Below are 12,070 nucleotides of genomic sequence, written 5' to 3' on the forward strand. Positions count from 1 at the left end.
TTCTCTATCTCGTTTTCTTCTTTCCGACATTCCGTATGATTCTTGATTAAGTTGCGGGGATTAAGGACAATTTGTGGGGGTGAATATGAGTAGTGGTTGGGGAAGGTCAACACTGTCCAGAAATATTTAACAAAAGAACGAACATTTTATCGCAGACAGTGTAATGTATATGTCTCACAGAATGTCTAAACATCTTCTAAACGCTGTAGTCCGGAACTCAGAATTTTCCGTTAGATTTTTATTTTTCTTTCCGTTGTCCGCGTAACACAGTTTCCGCTTAATGAAGGGAGTTTTACACGTTTTGTTCTCCAAAATTCATGGGACTGTGAAATATTTCCGTTAAATAAAGGGTCCGTTGAAGACAGGTTTTACTGTATTATACACGATTTATGTTAAACAATGATTGAAATTAACAATAAAGCATAATCTGGAAATATATAAAGCATAATTAGGTAAAAAAAAAAATAAAGCATAATGTGGATTGCTCTATTCATAACATTCATCGCAACCGTGAATTCTTGTAAGCATGGGAATATTATAAAACTTTACAGTGTATGTAATTAAATCTATGAATTTAGTATTTACATATTGTGTCGGTCTTATGTACCCATTTACGCTGTTTTGATGTTCAGATATAGTATAACTTGCCTATGATAAGGCTAAAATATTTTTACAGCGTGAAATCGGGACGTTTTTCTGAAATATTAAGAATACATGATTATTATTGGCAGTTTACTTTAAAGTGAAACTTAAGCTTCAAGAGCAAGGCTTGTATTTAAAAATGGGCTGGAACGGCAAATCAGTGTCCTGTTAGAGTTCAGTTCCTGTTTCTGTTTGACGTTTGTCTCGTAAGCACTTTTGTCCTTGTACATCACATTTTACTTTATTATTATTAATACAGTTTATCTACTAAACAACTATTTATATTATTATGCGGTATTAAACCACATCTGGAACTTGTGATATTTGTTTACTTCGATCATTCCATCCGGCAAATATGTGTAATCTGTACGAGAGGGGATGTTTTCGGGCTGATAAATTTTGAGATGACTGCTGCCATGCCGTAACTTTGAGCCTCGCCTTATCACAAGTAAATGCAGACATGTCGGAAGGTTTGATTCTTGTAGATTCACTAGTTCAAACGCTGTCGAAGATGAGGTCTGGAGAATATGACTCTCAACGAACAACATTCGAACAAATTTATCAAGAATATTTGTGGATATGCAAAGAAAATGGTGTTTGAATTATAGAGCCGGAAACAGATATAATATAGGGATTCCTCCTGGAAATGAACATTCGCCATCGAAATATCACAAATTCATTTTGGATGAATCTCTTCCTTCATTGGAGGCAGAAAACGAATTTTCTAAAGATAATATACTAAGAGACATTTTTCTGCCTACTATTGATAAGGCAATGACTGAGACGGAAAAACGCTTTGGATCAAGTAGCAAAATCATAAGATCAATCACCTCTCTACATCCAAAAGGTGAAAATTTTCTAAATTACAACATTATGGAGCATATGGCTCATCATTACGGAAGTAATCTGGAAATATTCAAATGTGAACTCAAAATCCTCCCAAACACAATTAAGTTGTATGAAGACGAGAGAAAACCAAAGTTAATTTCTTGATGAATTTCGTTGATCTTTGTGTCTACAAAAACGCATTTCTAGAAACCTACAAGCTATATATCATCTCTGTCACTATATCAGTTTCTAATACTTCATGTGAAAGGCCATTCTTATGTTTGAAAACATTAGACATATAGGCAATTCAATGACTGATGATAGGTTAAAAAATTTAGGATTACTTTATATTGAAGAAAATTGCTAAATCGTTAGATCTTGAAGAAGTTGTTGATAAGTTTGCTGCTGCCCACAAGAACAGAAAGATCCTCTTTTAAGTACAGGCATGTATCTATAAGTTATTTTCTTAACCTGAAAAAGTGTATTTCTCTGTTTCTACTTAAATCAACCAGCCACACATATTTTAAAGGCAGCGATTAAATAACTACTTATATTAGAAATCAATTGTATTAATGTATCCTAGTTGTTTAAAATAGTAAATTCTTACATTTTCACTGTAAAGAGTAAAATCAGGGACGTACGGAAGGGGGGGGACACGGGGGTCCGGACCCCCCCCGAAATTTCGACTTTTTAAAAATTTAGCCTAATTTTAGGGGCAATTTTAGCAATTTTAATATAAAATAGCTTCATATTTAGTTTGAACCCCCCCCCCCGAAATAAATTCCTGGGTACGCTACTGAGTAAAATCATGAACAACAAAGATGAAAACATTCACCACCTTGAAGACACACACACACATTATATATATATATATATATATATATATATATATATATATATATATATATATATATGTGTGTGTGTGTGTGTGTGTGTGTGTGTGTGTGCGTATTTATGTAAATAAAATTTTTCATTCATTGGAGATGACCCCCTGAAAACTTTTTTGGGCCCTTCATTGGCTCCCCCTGAAAAAATTCTAGCTACACTATTGGTTCTCAAGGCCAAATTTGATGAAAGTATGAGATTCTACTATACCCGAGTGAATAACGTGATATTGTATGTGACATGTGTGTGTTATATTCAGTAAGGGTTATATTCTAAGTTCATTTATTTTTTCCATTCAGATATTTTAATATAATTTTATTTTTTACGGTTCGTCGTATCAAATGTTTCATATTTTAAGTGTGTGTGTATGCAGTGTTATTAGTTTAAGCATTTGTGTTTTACCAAGCTGGAAAGGATATTGTGCACTCATCAGTATTCTCTTTTGCTATATATACGTACATATACGTATATATTCAATAAATAGGAATTTGTTTAAGGTAACTTTTTCTTTTTTTATTTGTGTGTGTGCGAATACTTATGGAATTATCATTTCGTCAGTCGTATATATGCACACATATGCGCAGAGGTAAAATACAGTCAAACCTTGATTTCCGAACCACTAAGGCTACCCATGTCGTATTACTTACCGTACTTTCTACTATTATGAATTTACGCTTGAACAGGACGTGAACTCTGAACCACGTTATCAACTGTTTCTTTAGGGACTATCCCAGGAGCCAATACCCAAGGGAGACGATAGGTAGCAACGTATATGAAAAACCAAAACTGTTAGAACGATCATTTTATTCATACCACCATGAAGTTGATATAAAGCCCTTTTCGAAATTATATCCTTTTGGGAACTTCTAGAATTTCTCATTTGAAATAACTGAATCTTCTAATTGTGATATGACTTGGTTTGTGCAATACCCACATGGATATGGCTTTGCATTGGTACTAGAGTTTTGAACTTTGGTTATCATTTGTATGCAAGCTGCTTTTTAGAATAGCGAAAACTTCAAATTCAGTAGCTTGGTTACATTTCTGCAATATTTTTATAAAATATTTACAGTATGTTGAAACTTAGAATAATCGTATACAACTAATTTAAAGCCTAATTATCCAACATTGATACATACTTTTTTGAAGTTGGTATCTTAAGTATAAGTAAGATATTAAATAATAAATTTAGAAGTTGATATATCACTAAAACTCAGTTCATAAAATATGGATAGTTTGAAATTGTTTTTTAACACCATCTTCTAAATATTACAACTTACTTGTTTGTATATTTAAACTATGCATCACAACAATTGAAAATATCGGAACTTGTGTTTTGTTGTCAAGTAAAATTGTTGACGAAATATTATTACATTTTAATCAAATTCTTCTCTCTTGTTTTAAATCAGTCTTTCGTGGTTACTGCGCATCTCGAGATACGAAATTCCCTGACTTTTCTAGGCTTTCCAGGTCCAATGCCTAAAATTTTCAGGTAGCGCCATTAACTAAGAAATATGTTATTTATAATTCTGCAAAATTCTAATTATACAGAAAGGGCATAATTTTACACCAAATGCCTAAAATGACATTTTGAGTGAACACTCTTAAATGTGAAAATGTTCATGTAATGAAAGAAGCAACTTACTTCTTTTCTCCTTCCAACGATTCTCTTGGCGACCCATACAATTATTTAACACACAATATTTTCTGAAAAGTTTTAGTTTTATGATTTTATTGTCACACTCAAAACATTAATTTGGTACTGTATTATATGTGTCATTAAGGAACTGCACCTCTTCATATCTTCGCGAGCACCTGTTTCCAGTACATACGAAACTATAACACCAAAACCATACGCGCGCACACAAACTGAATAGTAATGTTTAAGATTTTTGTAATGTGTGAATCTGATCTTCAAGCAATAGTGCTTCTTTTTCAGCTTCAGCAAGCATTTTCCTCTTCTTTTCTTCCAAATTCTTCATTAGTTCAATTCTTCGTTCCTCCGCTATCCTAGTTTTCTCATATTTCTGTCCCCTCCTGTTTTTTTTTCTGTTCTAGCCTTTCGCGGAATCTCGCTGGGCATTTCTAACATAATGGATCATATCTTTTGTAATTTCTACCTTCTCAACGCCATCAACATTCTTTATTTTTTACCGTGTCAATCTTTGTGCCGCAAGTGATTCCTGATATGAATTTTCAATTAAGCATTCTTTATTTAATAAAAGACGGCAGCATTATCATGTGAATGTACCAAAATCTTTTTAAGAAATATGAGTTCTGATTCAGAAGATGCAATAACACTTTTCCAGAATGTGTCAAGTCGGGTTGCCCTTGAGTAATTATTCACCTCTTCAAGAAACATTGGATCTGAACATACAATTTTAAATTCTCTTTCCCATTCAATCAACATACATTTCAGAAATCCACTTGTTTTCGACAAACATCTCAAGGTAAGAACGAAGTAGTTTCATAGCAATTTCTGGGTTTCTACATATTACGTTGGGATCACAAAACGATAGACTTCTGGTGAACTAAAATTTCAAAGCAGTCTTTTGAAGTAAGTTTGTGCAAAATATCTGCAAACATTTTCGACAGCTCTGATTGAAAAGAAGTATATCTTTCGAGGAAACATCATCAACTTGTTTATCTTGAACATTATATCACAATTTAACATGTTTTGCACTAACCAAGTTCTCCGAATCTGCTACAATAATCTTAGCGATATTCGTAATTTTAACCAGTAACGAAGGTAACTTACACCTGGAGGATACCATAATGTGAGATACATTAACCTGTGAAAGCACAAAGTACGGTCATATACAAAACTGAAGGATTAAGAGAGAAAACGAGGGAAAAAGCACACTGACGAGGATGAATTTCAATGTTACGTATCTTTCCTTGAGAACTACTGGGAGACATCTGCGAAACTTATACCCTAATGATAGGTTAGTGTCATTTACACTACCATGCATTGTTTTTTTTTTGGGGGGGAGGGGGATTAGGTTAAGTTACTTATATTTTTAGTGCCTGGTAAGGTATATTTGTACCAGAAAATGATCCCTATTCAGAATTAGACACAAAAATGCTTACTATATCTATTTTAGAATCATCAATCACAACTTGCTTAACAGCTGACTCGGTACTGATGAAAGTTTAAGGTGCTATTACATTTTAAGGTAGCATAAATTTGTAAAATATACTAACATGTAATATAATTTGAAAAGAACATTTCATCAGTAATCCAAACACGATACGTTTTTGGGGATTTTACCTCTGCGATCGATATTTCCCCAGAAATACATTAATAAAAGCTGCATTCTCAGAAGCATACAATCTCTATAAGGAACGGCATACCATGGATGAAAACTTATAATACAATTTAAGTGGATTAATAGGGTGCCCACTCTTTCGGGATTTCAAAATTCAATGACTTTTCCAGGTTTTCCAGACCAAAATTGCAAAAGTTAAGTCAAACTTTCAATAGAACTATATTAAAAATTTAGCGGATGCACAATAAAATTTTGCAAAGTTGTAAAGAAAGAAAGAAAGAAAAAAAAAAAAACTTACTGATTCCGAGACTTTATACACTACATACTATATAATCATAATATACAGATTATGTATGTCGATCGTAAAGTATTGGAGATGACAATACAACTAGGAAGCTCAGGAAGCTCATTAATAATAAAAAACTTGCATTTCTTGTACTTACCAGAACGCAACCAATTACAGATGTATCTTCTACCTAGTTCCAATATTGCAATTATCAACACTAACTCCCTTTCAGCAAAATCATTATTATAGCACTGAACACAACTTGTAGGTATCACTATTATGGTTACCTAAAAATGTTATCACTTAATTTTAGTAACATTGTGCATGCAGTATCAAAGATTCCTTAGCACTAACAAAGTGGTTAAATAGTTATCTTGTTTCACGCATGCTCCAAGTAAAAAGTTTCGTTAATTTATCACGCAGTTTAATCAAATGCACTGCTACGTGCAAAACAATAAACTTAAAAAAAAAAAAAAAAAAAATCAAAACTATATTAGCCTACTTCTTCAAGGTGCTAATTTTGTCTTCAATAATAGCTACTTCCTTCCTGACCTCTGCCATAATTTTCAACTTCTTCTTTTCCAACTATTTCACCTGATCAGCAGCCCGTTTTTTTTTTCTTCTTCTTCTCAGCCTATCTATCTTCTCGGCAGCATTTTTCCTTGTACTCTAAATATCTGGACTGAGCATTTCAGGCAGCATGAATCATACTCTTGTTTATTACAATACAATTTATACCACCACGAGCCTCAATGGAATCATACACTTGTATCATTGCCACAAGGTTTTCCTCCTTTTGATTTTCAACCAAGCATTCTGAATTAAGAGGGAAACCTCTCTGTAGACCAGCATTTCCATGCACCAAAGTCAGAACAAATTGCACGAAAGATTTGAGCTCCGTTGAGCTTCCCGAAGCTGAAATACATTGCATCCAATGATGGTCAAGTCTGGTGTTTTCTCTCGAGTAACACTTCATACACTGTACTACATGTGGCAATACACACATTCGTTTGTAGTTTCTGTCAACTTTGTCTGCCAACGTGCCAGACATCCAGTTACACTCTACAAGTAGTTCAAGACACGCATATCTATGTTTACACGCAAGACTTGTATTCAATACAGCAGAAGGATCAAGACATGAAATGGTTCTCGTAATTTTGTACTTCAGACGCGACCTTTCCATGACTTCCTTTACAAATGTCTGTAGTGGCTGACAGCATGCCTGTCGCAGCTAAATAATCTCGAAAGGAGTGGCTTTCTTCACTTTTTTCAAGGCATCCTTAGTCGAATAACTCAAATCTGTCTTTCGCAGGAATTAAGTTGCTGCTGTCACTAACATCCACTTTACTTAGTGGTTTCTGCAAGACATCTTTTACAAAGCGACTCATGAATGACATAAAAAACGATAACTCTGCATATAAAAATGGTACAAGCGGAGCATCCGCCTGAAACTCGCGAAGAAATGGTTCGATTGTAAAAGCAAAACATTGGAAGGAAGCTAGTTTCACACTAAATAACTTACACATTCTATTGCCAGCTGAAAGCTTGTAGATTTTGGACACTTCTTGTCACGGATAGCATACACAACATAATTAACTAAGTTGGGCAACATTTCCATTGCTCTAACTGCAACCTTAACATTTTCAATCCACCTTACTGAACAAAATTTCAACGGGAAAACTGTCGATCCTGTGAAATGAATATTATCAGCCCATCTTGCGGGAACGTCCTTAAAAAGATTATACAATTATCGTAAAAATTCGACAACTATCCAACCTGATCTTGATGGGTGGTTTAAATGCATAATGCAGTGTATGTAGCCCATAGCTACCCAAGTCTAAGAATAAAGGAGCAGAGGGGAATTTCGTATACAAACTTGAGGTTAATATTGGGACCATCCATGGAAACCTATATTATCTTTTTGAGATTGACGTCACACAGAACATGCTTAAATGCACTCAACAGGTCGGGAAGCGCAAGTGTTACCAAGAAAAGCAGATGCAATATACCTGGAGGACACATCATTTGACTCAGGATTTCAGAATCTAACAAGAATATCTAGTTTTTTTCTATTATATCTTGTTCAAACTTTCATCAAAACCTACAACAAAATATCCACAGTTGTTCACAGTTTTCAGTTCTCTGTTAAGGACCCAGTCCATGGACCAGCGTTTCCCAACCGGTGTGCCGCGGCACACTGATGTGCCGTGAATGGTCCGCTGGTGTGCCGCGAGGAAATCAAAACAAAATTATTAATTTTATAACAATCAAATTGCAAGACATAGGGGGAAAATGTATATTTGTTTTTCACATTACTATGAATCTACAATTTTAAGTTTCATACCGTGTTACTTTTTGTACATTTCTAATGTTGAAAAAAGTATTTGTTATCAGTGTTATGACCATTATTGCTTCTTTATTGTTGCAAACTATTTCGTAACTTGAAAATATAAAATATCATTCAATCCTTTTGACATATTACCTACATTTGTGTTTTAAAAGTAAAAGAGATTTATTTGTTCGTTCGTTATTTAGTGATCTTCATTCTTAGTAAAAGGTAGGATACAGTTTGCGAAAAAGAAAGCGTATTTTTAATCACCTGAGTCCAACATTTCATTGCAGTTGTTTTCTGTTTTTAAACTATGCATAGTGATTTACCACGGGGAAAACCCAGTGATCGAGCTTTCTTCTCTGTGCGAAGATCAGTAATCAAAGAAAAAAATACCACTGTGTTTTATATTTACAAATAATAATATAATAATAATACAAATAATAATAAGTGTGCCGCGGGATCCAAGTTACACCCGTAGTGTGCCGTAGGTTGAAAAAGGTTAGGAAACGCTGCCATGGACAATTAAAGTTTTGTTCGTTGAAGTTATTTTCTTTTTCTTTCAGTTTCGCTATCAGCAAACATTGTTTTAAATATATACACACTCTTAGCAGTACCACCAAATGACGAATGGAACATAACAGTTTGCAAACACCATAAAATTCCTGCTTTTGTCATACTTTTGGCAAGAAGGTAGGAGTTCAAGCCATGTTTCGCTTGGCTACTTTTATTTCCCGCCTTTTCTGAAATCTTGCCTATTTCACCAGTGGCACTCGATGAAGAAGCACCTGAAACTGAGGGGGCATTGTCGGATGGCTCTGTACCATTATTTACGGTTTCTGATGACGAGTCCCATATTTTTGATATGCTGACAAACAACCCAATGTTTACGAGTATTTTTGTTTTCAATGGCTGTCTTATGTTTCTTTTGATATGGCTGGTGACAACCTGCTTACCCATATTGATTGAATTTCGATTTGCACACTTTGCAAAACACAGAGTATTTGTCAGATGGAACTTCTTGAATCCATTCTGAAAAATCTAAATTAACCAGCCACTAGTCACAAATCCTGAATTCTTATGCTTGGACATGGTTGTGCAAAGCAATCTGTAAGATAAGAATGAAAAGTTATTAAACGACGAATTATGATGCCACGAACTGGACGTTGAAGGGAGAGTCTAATAGTGCGAAGGAGCACTGTTCGAACTTAATTTCCGGACAAGGGGAACAGCTTGCGTATTGTATAAAAAACAGCAAGATACAGCAATTGCCAACCAATAGTAACGAAAGTAAAGCTGATAAAAATAAGGAAGTTGCTTGGGCACCATTTCCACCCTGGTTAAAATTTCTTGCTAGACCAGTATTGAAAGGAGGTCTGGGACCAAATCTTTTTTTAGAAATAGGCACTTTTTCATTTAATTTAGATCTTCACAAAATTTCCAGAATCTAAATAGAATTCCCTGACTTTTCCCGTTTCCGAGCCGAGTTGCCACTCTGATAATGTTTTACTTCACTATTTCGTAAACAGTCCTTAGAACTGCCGTCGGTTGTTATTTTGGCATTAGTAAGCGCTTTTGCGAAGTCGATACCGCTCCGTTGCGCGACTAATAAAATCAAATCCTCTAAAAGTTGGCCCAGTTTGGTATTGATTTGTCCTTGTACGTAAGTTCTCGTAACACTCGTTTCGCATTTTTCGTTAGATAAGCAAATAGTAAAAGTGACGCAGACTTCTTGGGAATGAAGACCCCTGAGTGCCAGTTGCACTTACTCGAAAAAACTATGGGTTTCACTCCCTATTTGCCATCTACAAATTTGCGGATCGCAACGCAACACGAAAATGTGAAAAACAATTATATTTGCTATGCCTGTTACGACAAACTAAAACGAAATTTTTGCATTGCGTCTACTCAACTGATAGGGAATGACGCCCTGGATTTCGAATAACATAATTAATTATGAATGTCCATGTCTTTTCAAATGATAAGAATAAAAAATTTTCTGTTAACTGATGAGGCAATGTAATTTCAAAAATAAATAAATACCATCAATAATAATTAATAATTGACGCCGAGGCCAAACCGCTTATGCTAAAAAAATTGAAATTTGGAAAGCAAATAAGATTTGTGACTTAGGGTACTACTAAGGAATGATTTTTGGAAATTCTACGGGGAAGGAAACTTGGTATTTGAACTGAAATTAGGTATGCTTGCAGGTTTATTAGGTGCAGGGCCCTAGACCAGCTGGGTGGGGATAACAATTATTATAATAAAATGATCATATCTGGGGATCACGGAAGGTAGGAGACATCAAACTTGGTATTTGAACTGGAATTCAGTATGGTTGCAGGTTTTTGAGATGCGAATCCGTAGAGTGAATAAACAAGAGGTCTGGGGGGGGGGAGGACTCCCAGCTAGCGAAATGCTAATATACAAAATCGAACACATGTAACCTTACAGTATTTTTCCAGAAAATTTTAATAATTCCTTGACTTTTCCAGTCGATTTGAAATTCCCTGACTTTTCCAGGTGCGCAGCAACTATGCATTTAGCCACCAGGGACTCACGGCGGAATACTAGGTGGGGAAACAGCAATGCGAGTGGGAAGCAAGCCAGGAAGACCTTGCAAAACTCAAGCCAGGATAACCATCAGTGCAATCAACTTATTTTCTAGCAAGTATTTCGTTCTTTCCATCCAAGTTTCCATATTTACTTTCAGGACAAGGTCGCCTATTAATCCCATCTCTAGTTATTATTCGTCCTCCTCGATAGAGAAAGAAAATCCTTACCGAAGATGAAATATTTGGTTAAAAAAAAAAAAAAAAAAAAAAAAAAGTCAGACATAGATGTGGACAATGGAGATGAAGATGAAGCACAGTTGCGTGACGAGTTGAATGAAGCTCAGGAAGTGATGAAAATTATTTCGTTTTACCCAATGTTGTATCGAACTACGAATTTTTCCTTTCACTGACTTAGTACTAGCGAATTCCTGATTTGAGTACAGAAGAACGTGGGAGAATTAAGATTGGGTATAAACAACATCCTCAAGTTTATGACTTAAAATTAGCCTGCTCACACCATATCATCAGACATTCCACCAATCAAGAGAAGAGGATGAAGGAATCCAAAACTCACGTCTTAAATACCAGAGAAACCCAAACCACTAATCCAACATAAGAAAGCAAAAATATGCTATGCATTTCGAGGAGAATATTGCAAGGGCACGTCCCTTATGTATAAAACATGAAAATGTTCCTCTGCATGAGAATAACTGTTCTGCAAAATTCCATGGAAATTGAATCTCAAATTGCTGTGATATTAGTACTAAAATTTCACATCTAAATTTTCATGTCTAAACAAAAGCGACTGGTTTATACGAAGGTGGCCAAGCCATAACTGTACTCATATGATATGATATGATTACTGATATGATTATTACTGATATGATTATTACTGACTTTACTGATATGATTATTAGAAGATAAAACTTGAAATATCGTACTCTACAGGGCAAGTCAAAGTGATGGACCCGATTTCAGAAATTTATTCTGTGAAATCTAATACACATATGTTATTGTGAGACATGTGTTAAGAAAGATAAACTGTCTAAGCTTACTTCAAACATATCATAAGTGTCCTATGTGAGCGAGCACCTCGCGTAAGCATCAAGCCAATCTCCTGTCAGACTTGTTGTCTATCTCCAGCCAAACGTTTTGAAGCATACTCTGGTCAATATCAACAATTCATTTCATGCTAGCTGGTGACTTAGCGGTAGAAAGTGGAAACACAACGTGAAAACTAAACTGTGAAATTTAACCTTTCGAAGCGCATGTC

Source organism: Thermobia domestica, chromosome 10, assembly GCF_964235325.1.
Source record: "Thermobia domestica chromosome 10, izTheDome1.hap1.1, whole genome shotgun sequence".
In the NCBI taxonomy this organism is placed as follows: domain Eukaryota; kingdom Metazoa; phylum Arthropoda; class Insecta; order Zygentoma; family Lepismatidae; genus Thermobia; species Thermobia domestica.